This window comes from Dendrobates tinctorius, unplaced genomic scaffold (assembly GCF_039654945.1).
Source record: "Dendrobates tinctorius isolate UK_male_01 unplaced genomic scaffold, ASM3965494v1 ptg000151l, whole genome shotgun sequence".
Classification (NCBI taxonomy): Eukaryota; Metazoa; Chordata; class Amphibia; order Anura; family Dendrobatidae; genus Dendrobates; species Dendrobates tinctorius.
The window spans coordinates 926,234-937,243 of NW_027361818.1; the positions used below are offsets into that span (position 1 = coordinate 926,234).

The window sequence follows — 11,010 nt, forward strand, 5'->3', positions numbered from 1 at the left end:
TTCGAGAAGGTCCAAAGTTTTGACCAAGTAAAATACTGCACTGTGAACAGGATTTGAACCTGTGTGGGGATTTGCGGCCATCACAGCCAATTATAGGCTCACCTTATCAGATGCGTTTGCCATGTGAACACAGAGAACAGCCTGTGAAAAGATTTTGGCCTAAATTCGCATGAATATCTATTGTAGGATACAGCCATGAGCATGAAAACTAGACTGACTTACTGAAGAGAAAGAAGTGGTCTGAGATCAAAGAGTAGAAGGAGATAAATGGATTGTATATTAAGAAACGCAGTGATTTTGTTGACCACATGTTTATAATGCTTAAAATTGTGGTTGGACACCGCGCACTGCCAGGGAATTAATCTGCATTTTTTTTATTATTCCCAACTTTTACTATATTTTCTTTTCACTAATCTTTCATAAGCAAAATCCAATCTTTTCAAAACTAATACAATAAACTGAACATGATTTCATCCAACATGAAGATTTCAAGTCCATCGTCTTAAAAATGCAGCCATCAAAATATATGGCATTGCTGATGGTTCTCAGTTGTCTTTTTGGAACCAGTTTAAATACTTTAATTGACATTTTATTGCTGAAAGAAATTTGGTGTAGAGGATTTCCAGCTATCAATACATAGATTTCTATTATCTGCAAATGATGTCATCAATATCATGGGAAACATCTAGTAATATTTCTTTAAGCTTTCATACTTGTTAATTTCATTCTTGAGACAGATTTCGACTCAAATATATTTAGTTGTCCCATTTTCATATGTCTTGTCCCATTTTAATAATATACTGTATATATTATTTTACTCTTTTCGAGAAGGTCCAAAGATTTGACCAAGTAAAATACTGCACTGTGAACAGGATTTGAACCTGTGTGGGGATTTGCGGCCATCAAAGCCAATTATAGGCTCACCTTATCAGATGTGTTTGCCATGTGAACACAGAGAACAGCCTGTGAAAAGATTTTGGCCTAAATTCGCATGAATATCTATTGTAGGATACAGCCATGAGCAAGAGAACTTGACTGACTTACTGAATAGAAAGGAGTGGTCTGAGATTAAAGAGTAGAAGGAGATGAATGGATTGTATATTGAGAAATGCAGAGATTTTGTTGACCACGTGTTTCTCATGGTTAAAATTGTCTTTGGTTTCCGCACACTGTCAGGGAATTAATCTGTATTGTTTTATTATTCCCAGCTTTTACTATATTTTCTTTTCACTAATCTTTCATGTGCAAAATCCAATCTTTTCAAAGGTAAAACAATAAACTGTGAACACGATTTCATCCAACATGAAGATTTCAAGTCCATCGTCTTAAAAATGCAGCCATCAAAATATATGGCATTGCTGATGGTTCTCAGTTGTCTTTTTGGAACCAGTTTAAATACTTTCATTGACTTTTTATTGCTGAAAGAAATTTGGTGTAGAGGATTTCCAGCAACCAATACATAGATTTCTATTATCTGCAAATGATGTCATCAATATCATGGGAAACATCGAGTAATATTTCTTGGCGTTTTCATACTACTAAATCTCATTCTTGAGGCAGATTTCGATTCAAACATGTTAAGTTGTCCCATTTTCATATCACTTGGCCCGTTTTAATAATATACTGTATATATTATTTTACTCTTTTCGAGAAGGTCCAAAGTTTTGACCAAGTAAAACACTGCGCTGTGAACAGGATTTGCACCTGTGCGGGGATACCCCATTGGATTTCGCGTCCAACGCCTTAACCAATCGGCCATCACAGCCAACTGTTGAATAATCTATCAGATGTTTTTGCCATGTGAGCACAGAGGGAGAGCCTGTGAGAAGATTTTGCTCTAAGTTCACCTGAATCTCTACTGAACTACAAAGCCATGAGCATGAAAACTAGACTGACTTACTGAAGAGAAAGAAGTGGTCTGAGATCAAAGAGTAGAAGGAGATAAATGGATTGTATATTAAGAAACGCAGTGATTTTGTTGACCACATGTTTCTCATGCTTAAAATTGTGGTTGGACACCGCGCACTGCCAGGGAATTAATCTGCATTTTTTTTATTATTCCCAACTTTTACTATATTTTCTTTTCACTAATCTTTCATAAGCAAAATCCAATCTTTTCAAAACTAATACAATAAACTGAACATGATTTCATCCAACATGAAGATTTCAAGTCCATCGTCTTAAAAATGCAGCCATCAAAATATATGGCATTGCTGATGGTTCTCAGTTGTCTTTTTGGAACCAGTTTAAATACTTTAATTGACATTTTATTGCTGAAAGAAATTTGGTGTAGAGGATTTCCAGCTATCAATACATAAATTTCTATTGTCTGCAAATGATGTCATCAATATCATGGGAAACATCTAGTAATATTTCTTTAAGTTTTCATACTTGTTAATTTCATTCTTGAGACAGATTTCGACTCAAATATATTTAATTGTCCCATTTTCATATGTCTTGGCCCATTTAAATAATATACTGTATATATTATTTTACTCTTTTCGAGAAGGTCCAAAGTTTTGACCAAGTAAAATACTGCACTGTGAACAGGATTTGAACCTGTGTGGGGATTTGCGGCCATCTCAGCCAATTATAGGCTCACCTTATCAGATGTGTTTGCCATGTGAACACAGAGAACAGCCTGTGAAAAGATTTTGGCCTAAATTCGCATGAATATCTATTGTAGGATACAGCCATGAGCATGAAAACTAGACTGACTTACTGAATAGAAAGGAGTGGTCTGAGATTAAAGAGTAGAAGGAGATGAATGGATTGTATATTGAGAAATGCAGAGATTTTGTTGACCACATGTTTCTCATGGTTAAAATTGTCTTTGGTTTCCGCACACTGTCAGGGAATTAATCTGTATTGTTTTATTATTCCCAGCTTTTACTATATTTTCTTTTCACTTATCTTTCATGTGCAAAATCCAATCTTTTCAAAGGTAAAACAATAAACTGTGAACACGTTTCATCCAACATGAAGATTTCAAGTCCATCGTCTTAAAAATGCAGCCATCAAAATATATGTCATTGCTGATGGTTCTCAGTTGTCTTTTTGGAACCAGTTTAAATACTTTCATTGACTTTTTATTGCTGAAAGAAATTTGGTGTAGAGGATTTCCAGCAACCAATACATAGATTTCTATTATCTGCAAATGATGTCATCAATATCATGGGAAACATCGAGTAATATTTCTTGGCGTTTTCATACTACTTAATCTCATTCTTGAGGCAGATTTCGATTCAAACATGTTAAGTTGTCCCATTTTCATATCACTTGGCCCGTTTTAATAATATACTGTATATATTATTTAACTCTTTTTGAGAAGGTCCAAAGTTTTGACCAAGTAAAACACTGCGCTGTGAACAGGATTTGAACCTGTGCAGGGATACCACATTGGATTTCGAGTCCAACGCCTTAACCACTTGGCCATCACAGCCAACTGTTGAATAATCTATCAGATGTTTTTGCCATGTGAGCACAGAGGAGAAGGAGATAAATGGATTGTATATTAAGAAACGCAGTGATTTTGTTGACCACATGTTTCTTATGCTTAAAATTGTGGTTGGACACCGCGCACTGCCAGGGAATTAATCTGCATTTTATTATTCCCAACTTTTACTATATTTTCTTTTCACTAATCTTTCATAAGCAAAATCCAATCTTTTCAAAACTAATACAATAAACTGAACATGATTTCATCCAACATGAAGATTTCAAGTTCATCGTCTTAAAAATGCAGCCATCAAAATATATGGCATTGCTGATGGTTCTCAGTTGTCTTTTTGGAACCAGTTTAAATACTTTAATTGACATTTTATTGCTGAAAGAAATTTGGTGTAGAGGATTTCCAGCTATTAATACATAGATTTCTATTATCTGCAAATGATGTAATCAATATCATGGGAAACATCTAGTAATATTTCTTTAAGCTTTCATACTTGTTAATTTCATTCTTGAGACAGATTTCGACTCAAATATATTTAATTGTCCCATTTTCATATGTCTTGGCCCATTTTAATAATATACTGTATATATTATTTTACTCTTTTCGAGAAGGTCCAAAGTTTTGACCAAGTAAAATACTGCACTGTGAACAGGATTTGAACCTGTGTGGGGATTTGCGGCCATCTCAGCCAATTATAGGCTCACCTTATCAGATGTGTTTGCCATGTGAACACAGAGAACAGCCTGTGAAAAGATTTTGGCCTAAATTCGCATGAATATCTATTGTAGGATACAGCCATGAGCAAGAGAACTTGACTGACTTACTGAATAGAAAGGAGTGGTCTGAGATTAAAGAGTAGAAGGAGATGAATGGATTGTATATTGAGAAACGCAGAGATTTTGTTGACCACATGTTTCTCATGGTTAAAATTGTCTTTGGTTTCCACACACTGTCAGGGAATTAATCTGCATTGTTTTATTATTCCCAGCGTCTACTATATTTTCTTTTCACTAATCTTTCATGTGCAAAATCCAATCTTTTCAAAGGTAAAACAATAAACTGTGAACACGATTTCATCCAACATGAAGATTTCAAGTCCATCGTCTTAAAAATGCAGCCATCAAAATAATGATTTTGTTGACCACATGTTTCTCATGCTTAAAATTGTGGTTGGACACCGCGCACTGCCAGGGAATTAATCTGCATTTTTTTTTATTATTCCCAACTTTTACTATATTTTCTTTTCACTAATCTTTCATAAGCAAAATCCAATCTTTTCAAAACTAATACAATAAACTGAACATGATTTCATCCAACATGAAGATTTCAAGTCCATCGTCTTAAAAATGCAGCCATCAAAATATATGGCATTGCTGATGGTTCTCAGTTGTCTTTTTGGAACCAGTTTAAATACTTTAATTGACATTTTATTGCTGAAAGATATTTGGTGTATAGGATTTCCAGCTATCAATACATAGATTTCTATTATCTGCAAATGATGTCATCAATATCATGGGAAACATCTAGTAATATTTCTTTAAGTTTTCATACTTGTTAATTTAATTCTTGAGACAGATTTCGAGTCAATCATATTTATTTGTCCCATTTTCATATGTCTTGGCCCATTTTAATAATATACTGTATATATTATTTTACTCTTTTCGAGAAGGTCCAAAGTTTTGACCAAGTAAAACATTGCACTGTGATCAGGATTTGAACCTGTGTGGGGATTTGCGGCCATCACAGCCAATTATAGGCTCACTTTATCAGATGTGTTTGCCATGTGAACACAGAGAACAGCCTGTGAGAAGATTTTGGCCTAAGTTCACATGAATATCTATTTAGGATACAGCCATGAGCAAGAGAACTTGACTGACTTACTGAAGAGAAAGGAGTGGTCTGAGATCAAAGAGTAGAAGGAGATGAATGGATTGTATATTGAGAAACGCAGAGATTTTGTTGACCACATGTTTCTCATGGTTAAAATTGTCTTTGGTTTCCACACACTGTCAGGGAATTAATCTGCATTGTTTTATTATTCCCAGCGTCTACTATATTTTCTTTTCACTAATCTTTCATGTGCAAAATCCAATCTTTTCAAAGGTAAAACAATAAACTGTGAACACGATTTCATGCAACATGAAGATTTCAAGTCCATCGTCTTAAAAATGCAGCCATCAAAATAGTGATTTTGTTGACCACATGTTTCTCATGCTTAAAATTGTGGTTGGACACCGCGCACTGCCAGGGAATTAATCTGCATTTTTTTTATTATTCCCAACTTTTACTATATTTTCTTTTCACTATTCTTTCATAAGCAAAATCCAATCTTTTCAAAACTGATACAATAAACTGAACATGATTTCATCCAACATCAAGATTTCAAGTCCATCGTCTTAAAAATGCAGCCATCAAAATATATGGCATTGCTGATGGTTCTCAGTTGTCTTTTTGGAACCAGTTTAAATACTTTAATTGACATTTTATTGCTGAAAGAAATTTGGTGTAGAGGATTTCCAGCTATCAATACATAGATTTCTATTATCTGCAAATGATGTCATCAATATCAAGGGAAACATCTAGTAATATTTCTTTAAGTCTTCATACTTGTTAATTTCATTCTTGAGACAGATTTCGACTCAAATATATTTAATTGTCCCATTTTCATATGTCTTGGCCCATTTTAATAATATACTGTATATATTATTTTACTCTTTTCGAGAAGGTCCAAAGTTTTGACCAAGTAAAACACTGCACAGTGAACAGGATTTGAACCTGTGTGGGGATTTACGGCCATCACAGCCAATTATAGGCTCACCTTATCAGATGTGTTTGCCATGTGAACACAGAGAACAGCCTGTGAAAAGATTTTGGCCTAAATTCGCATGAATATCTATTGTAGGATACAGCCATGAGCAAGAGAACTTGACTGACTTACTGAATAGAAAGGAGTGGTCTGAGATTAAAGAGTAGAAGGAGATGAGTGGATTGTATATTGAGAAACGCAGAGATTTTGTTGACCACGTGTTTCTCATGGTTAAAATTGTCTTTGGTTTCCGCACACTGTCAGGGAATTAATCTGTATTGTTTTATTATTCCCAGCTTTTACTATATTTTCTTTTCACTAATCTTTCATGTGCAAAATCCAATCTTTTCAAAGGTAAAACAATAAACTGTGAACACGATTTCATCCAACATGAAGATTTCAAGTCCATCGTCTTAAAAATGCAGCCATCAAAATATATGGCATTACTGATGGTTCTCAGCTGTCTTTTTGGAACCAGTTTAAATACTTTAATTGACATTTTATTGCTGAAAGAAATTTGGTGTAGAGGATTTCCAGCTATCAATACATAGATTTCTATTATCTGCAAATGATGTCATCAATATCATGGGAAACATCTAGTAATATTTCTTTAAGTTTTCATACTTGTTAATTTCATTCTTGACACAGATTTCGACTCAAATATATTTAGTTGTCCCATTTTCATATGTCTTGGCCCATTTTAATAATATACTGTATATATTATTTTACTCTTTTCGAGAAGGTCCAAAGTTTTGACCAAGTAAAACACTGCACTGTGAACAGGATTTGAACCTGTGTGTTGATTTGCGGCCATCACAGCCAATTATAGGCTCACTTTATCAGATGTGTTTGCCATGTGAACACAGAGAACAGCCTGTGAAAACATTTTGGCCTAAATTCGCATGAATATCTATTGTAGGATACAGCCATGAGCAAGAGAACTTGACTGACTTACTGAAGAGAAAGTAGTGGTCTGAGATTAAAGAGTAGAAGGAGATGAATGGATTGTATATTGAGAAACGCAGAGATTTTGTTGACCACGTGTTTCTCATGGTTAAAATTGTCTTTGGTTTCCGCACACTGTCAGAGAATTAATCTGCATTGTTTTATTATTCCCAGCTTCTACTATATTTTCTTTTCACTAATCTTTCATTTGCAAAATCCAATCTTTTCAAAGGTAAAACAATAAACTGTGAACACGATTTCATCCAACATGAAGATTTCAAGTCCATCGTCTTAAAAATGCAGCCATCAAAATATATGGCATTGCTGATGGTTCTCAGTTGTCTTTTTGGAACCAGTTTAAATACTTTCATTGACTTTTTATTGCTGAAAAAAATTTGGTGTAGGGGATTTCCAGCAACCAATACATAGATTTCTATTATCTGCAAATGATGTCATCAATATCATGGGAAACATCGAGTAACATTTCTTGGAGTTTTCATACTGATAAATCTCATTCTTGAGGCAGATTTCGAGTCAAACATGTTAAGTTGTCCCATTTTCATATCACTTGGCCCGTTTTAATAATATACTGTATATATTATTTTACTCTTTTCGAGAAGGTCCAAAGTTTTGACCAAGTAAAACACTGCGCTGTGAACAGGATTTGAACCTGTGCATTGGATTTCAAGTCCAACGCCTTAACCACTCGGCCATCACAGCCATCTGTTGTATAATTTATCAGATGTTTTTGCCATGTGAGCAAAGAGGGAGAGCCAGTGAGAAGATTTTGGTCTAAGTTCACCTGAATCTCTACTGAACTACACAGCCATGAGCATGAAAACTAGACTGACTTACTGAAGAGAAAGAAGTGGTCTGAGATCAAAGAGTAGAAGGAGATGAATGGATTGTATATTGAGAAACGCAGAGATTTTGTTGACCACGTGTTTCTCATGCTTAAAATTGTGGTTGGACACCGCGCACTGCCAGGGAAATAATCTGCATTTTTTTTATTATTCCCAACTTTTACTATATTTTCTTTTCACTAATCTTTCATAAGCAAAATCCAATCTTTTCAAAACTAATACAATAAACTGAACATGATTTCATCCAACATGAAGATTTCAAGTCCATCGTCTTAAAAATGCAGCCATCAAAATATATGGCATTGCTGATGGTTCTCAGTTGTCTTTTTGGAACCAGTTTAAATACTTTAATTGACATTTTATTGCTGAAAGATATTTGGTGTAGAGGATTTCCAGCTATCAATACATAGATTTCTATTATCTGCAAATGATGTCATCAATATCATGGTAAACATCTAGTAATATTTCTTTAAGTTTTCATACTTGTTAATTTCATTCTTGAGACAGATTTCGACTCAAACATATTTAGTTGTCCCATTTTCATATGTCTTGGCCCATTTTAATAATATACTGTATATATTATTTTACTCTTTTCGAGAAGGTCCAAAGTTTTGACCAAGTAAAACATTGCACTTTGATCAGGATTTGAACGTGTGTGGGGATTTGCGGCCATCACAGCCAATTATAGGCTCACTTTATCAGATGTGTTTGCCATGTGAACACATACAACAGCCTGTGAGAAGATTTTGGCCTAAGTTCGCATGAATATCTATTTAGGATACAGCCATGAGCAAGAGAACTTGACTGACTTACTGAAGAGAAAGGAGTGGTCTGAGATCAAAGAGTAGAAGGAGATGAATGGATTGTATATTGAGAAACGCAGAGATTTTGTTGACCACATGTTTCTCATGGTTAAAATTGTCTTTGGTTTCCACACACTGTCAGGGAATTAATCTGCATTGTTTTATTATTCCCAGCGTCTACTATATTTTCTTTTCACTAATCTTTCATGTGCAAAATCCAATCTTTTCAAAGGTAAAACAATAAACTGTGAACACGATTTCATCCAACATGAAGATTTCAAGTCCATCGTCTTAAAAATGCAGCCATCAAAATAGTGATTTTGTTGACCACATGTTTCTCATGCTTAAAATTGTGGTTGGACACCGCGCACTGCCAGGGAATTAATCTGCATTTTTTTATTATTCCCAACTTTTACTATATTTTCTTTTCACTAATCTTTCATAAGCAAAATGCAATCTTTTCAAAACTGATACAATAAACTGAACATGATTTCATCCAACATCAAGATTCAAGTCCATCGTCTTAAAAATGCAGCCATCAAAATATATGGCATTGCTGATGGTTCTCAGTTGTCTTTTTGGAACCAGTTTAAATACTTTAATTGACATTTTATTGCTGAAAGAAATTTGGTGTAGAGGATTTCCAGCTATCAATACATAGATTTCTATTATCTGCAAATGATGTCATCAATATCATGGGAAACATATAGTAATATTTCTTTAAGTTTTCATACTTGTTAATTTCATTCTTGAGACAGATTTCGACTCAAATATATTTAATTGTCCCATTTTCATATGTCTTGGCCCATTTTAATAATATACTGTATATATTATTTTACTCTTTTCGAGAAGGTCCAAAGTTTTGACCAAGTAAAACACTGCACTGTGAACAGGATTTGAACCTGTGTGGGGATTTGCGGCCATCACAGCCAATTATAGGCTCACCTTATCAGATGTGTTTGCCATGTGAACACAGAGAACAGCCTGTGAAAAGATTTTGGCCTAAATTCGCATGAATATCTATTGTAGGATACAGCCATGAGCAAGAGAACTTGACTGACTTACTGAATAGAAAGGAGTGGTCTGAGATTAAAGAGTAGAAGGAGATGAGTGGATTGTATATTGAGAAACGCAGAGATTTTGTTGACCACGTGTTTCTCATGGTTAAAATTGTCTTTGGTTTCCGCACACTGTCAGGGAATTAATCTGTATTGTTTTATTATTCCCAGCTTTTACTATATTTTCTTTTCACTAATCTTTCATGTGCAAAATCCAATCTTTTCAAAGGTAAAACAATAAACTGTGAACACGATTTCATTCAACATGAAGATTTCATGTCCATCGTCTTAAAAATGCAGCCATCAAAATATATGGCATTGCTGATGGTTCTCAGTTGTCTTTTTGGAACCAGTTTAAATACTTTCATTGACTTTTTATTGCTGAAAGAAATTTGGTGTAGAGGATTTCCAGCAACCAATACATAGATTTCTATTATCTGCAAATGATGTCATCAATATCATGGGAGACATCGAGTAATATTTCTTGGAGTTTTCATACTGCTAAATCTCATTCTTGAGGCAGATTTCGAGTCAAACATGTTAAGTTGTCTCATTTTCATATCACTTGGCCCGTTTTAATAATATACTGTATATATTATTTTACTCTTTTAGAGAAGGTCCAAAGTTTTGACCAAGTAAAACACTGTGCTGTGAACAGGATTTGAACCTGTGCGGGGATACCCCATTGGATTTCAAGTCCAACACCTTAACCACTCGGCCATCACAGCCAACTGTTGCATAATCTATCAGATGTTTTTGCCATGTGAGCACATAGGGAGAGCCTGTGAGAAGATTTTGGTCTAAGTTCACCTGAATGTCTACTGAACTACAAAGCCATGTGCATGAAAACTAGACTGACTTACTGAAGAGAAAGAATTGGTCTGAGATCAAAGAGTAGAAGGAGATAAATGGATTGTATAATAAGAAACGCAGTGATTTTGTTGACCACATGTTTCTCATGGTTAAAATTGTGGTTGGACACCGCGCACTGCCAGGGAATTAATCTGCATTTTTTTTATTATTCCCAACTTTTACTATATTTTCTTTTCACTAATCTTTGATAAGCAAAATCCAATCTTTTCAA

General features: G+C 34.5%; 4 non-coding genes across 4 annotated transcripts; all 4 read right to left on the reverse strand.

Moving 5' to 3' along the window:
• Positions 1 to 1,683: 1,683 nt before the first annotated feature.
• On the reverse strand, positions 1,684 to 1,765 carry TRNAS-CGA (transfer RNA serine (anticodon CGA)). Its single transcript has one exon. It is a non-coding gene; the product is annotated as a tRNA-Ser (tRNA).
• A 1,595-nt stretch (positions 1,766 to 3,360) lies between these two features.
• TRNAS-CGA (transfer RNA serine (anticodon CGA)) lies at positions 3,361 to 3,442 on the reverse strand. Its single transcript has one exon. It is a non-coding gene; the product is annotated as a tRNA-Ser (tRNA).
• A 4,409-nt stretch (positions 3,443 to 7,851) lies between these two features.
• Positions 7,852 to 7,922, reverse strand: TRNAS-UGA (transfer RNA serine (anticodon UGA)). The gene has a single exon. It is a non-coding gene; the product is annotated as a tRNA-Ser (tRNA).
• A 2,650-nt stretch (positions 7,923 to 10,572) lies between these two features.
• TRNAS-UGA (transfer RNA serine (anticodon UGA)) lies at positions 10,573 to 10,654 on the reverse strand. Its single transcript has one exon. It is a non-coding gene; the product is annotated as a tRNA-Ser (tRNA).
• Positions 10,655 to 11,010: the final 356 nt, after the last annotated feature.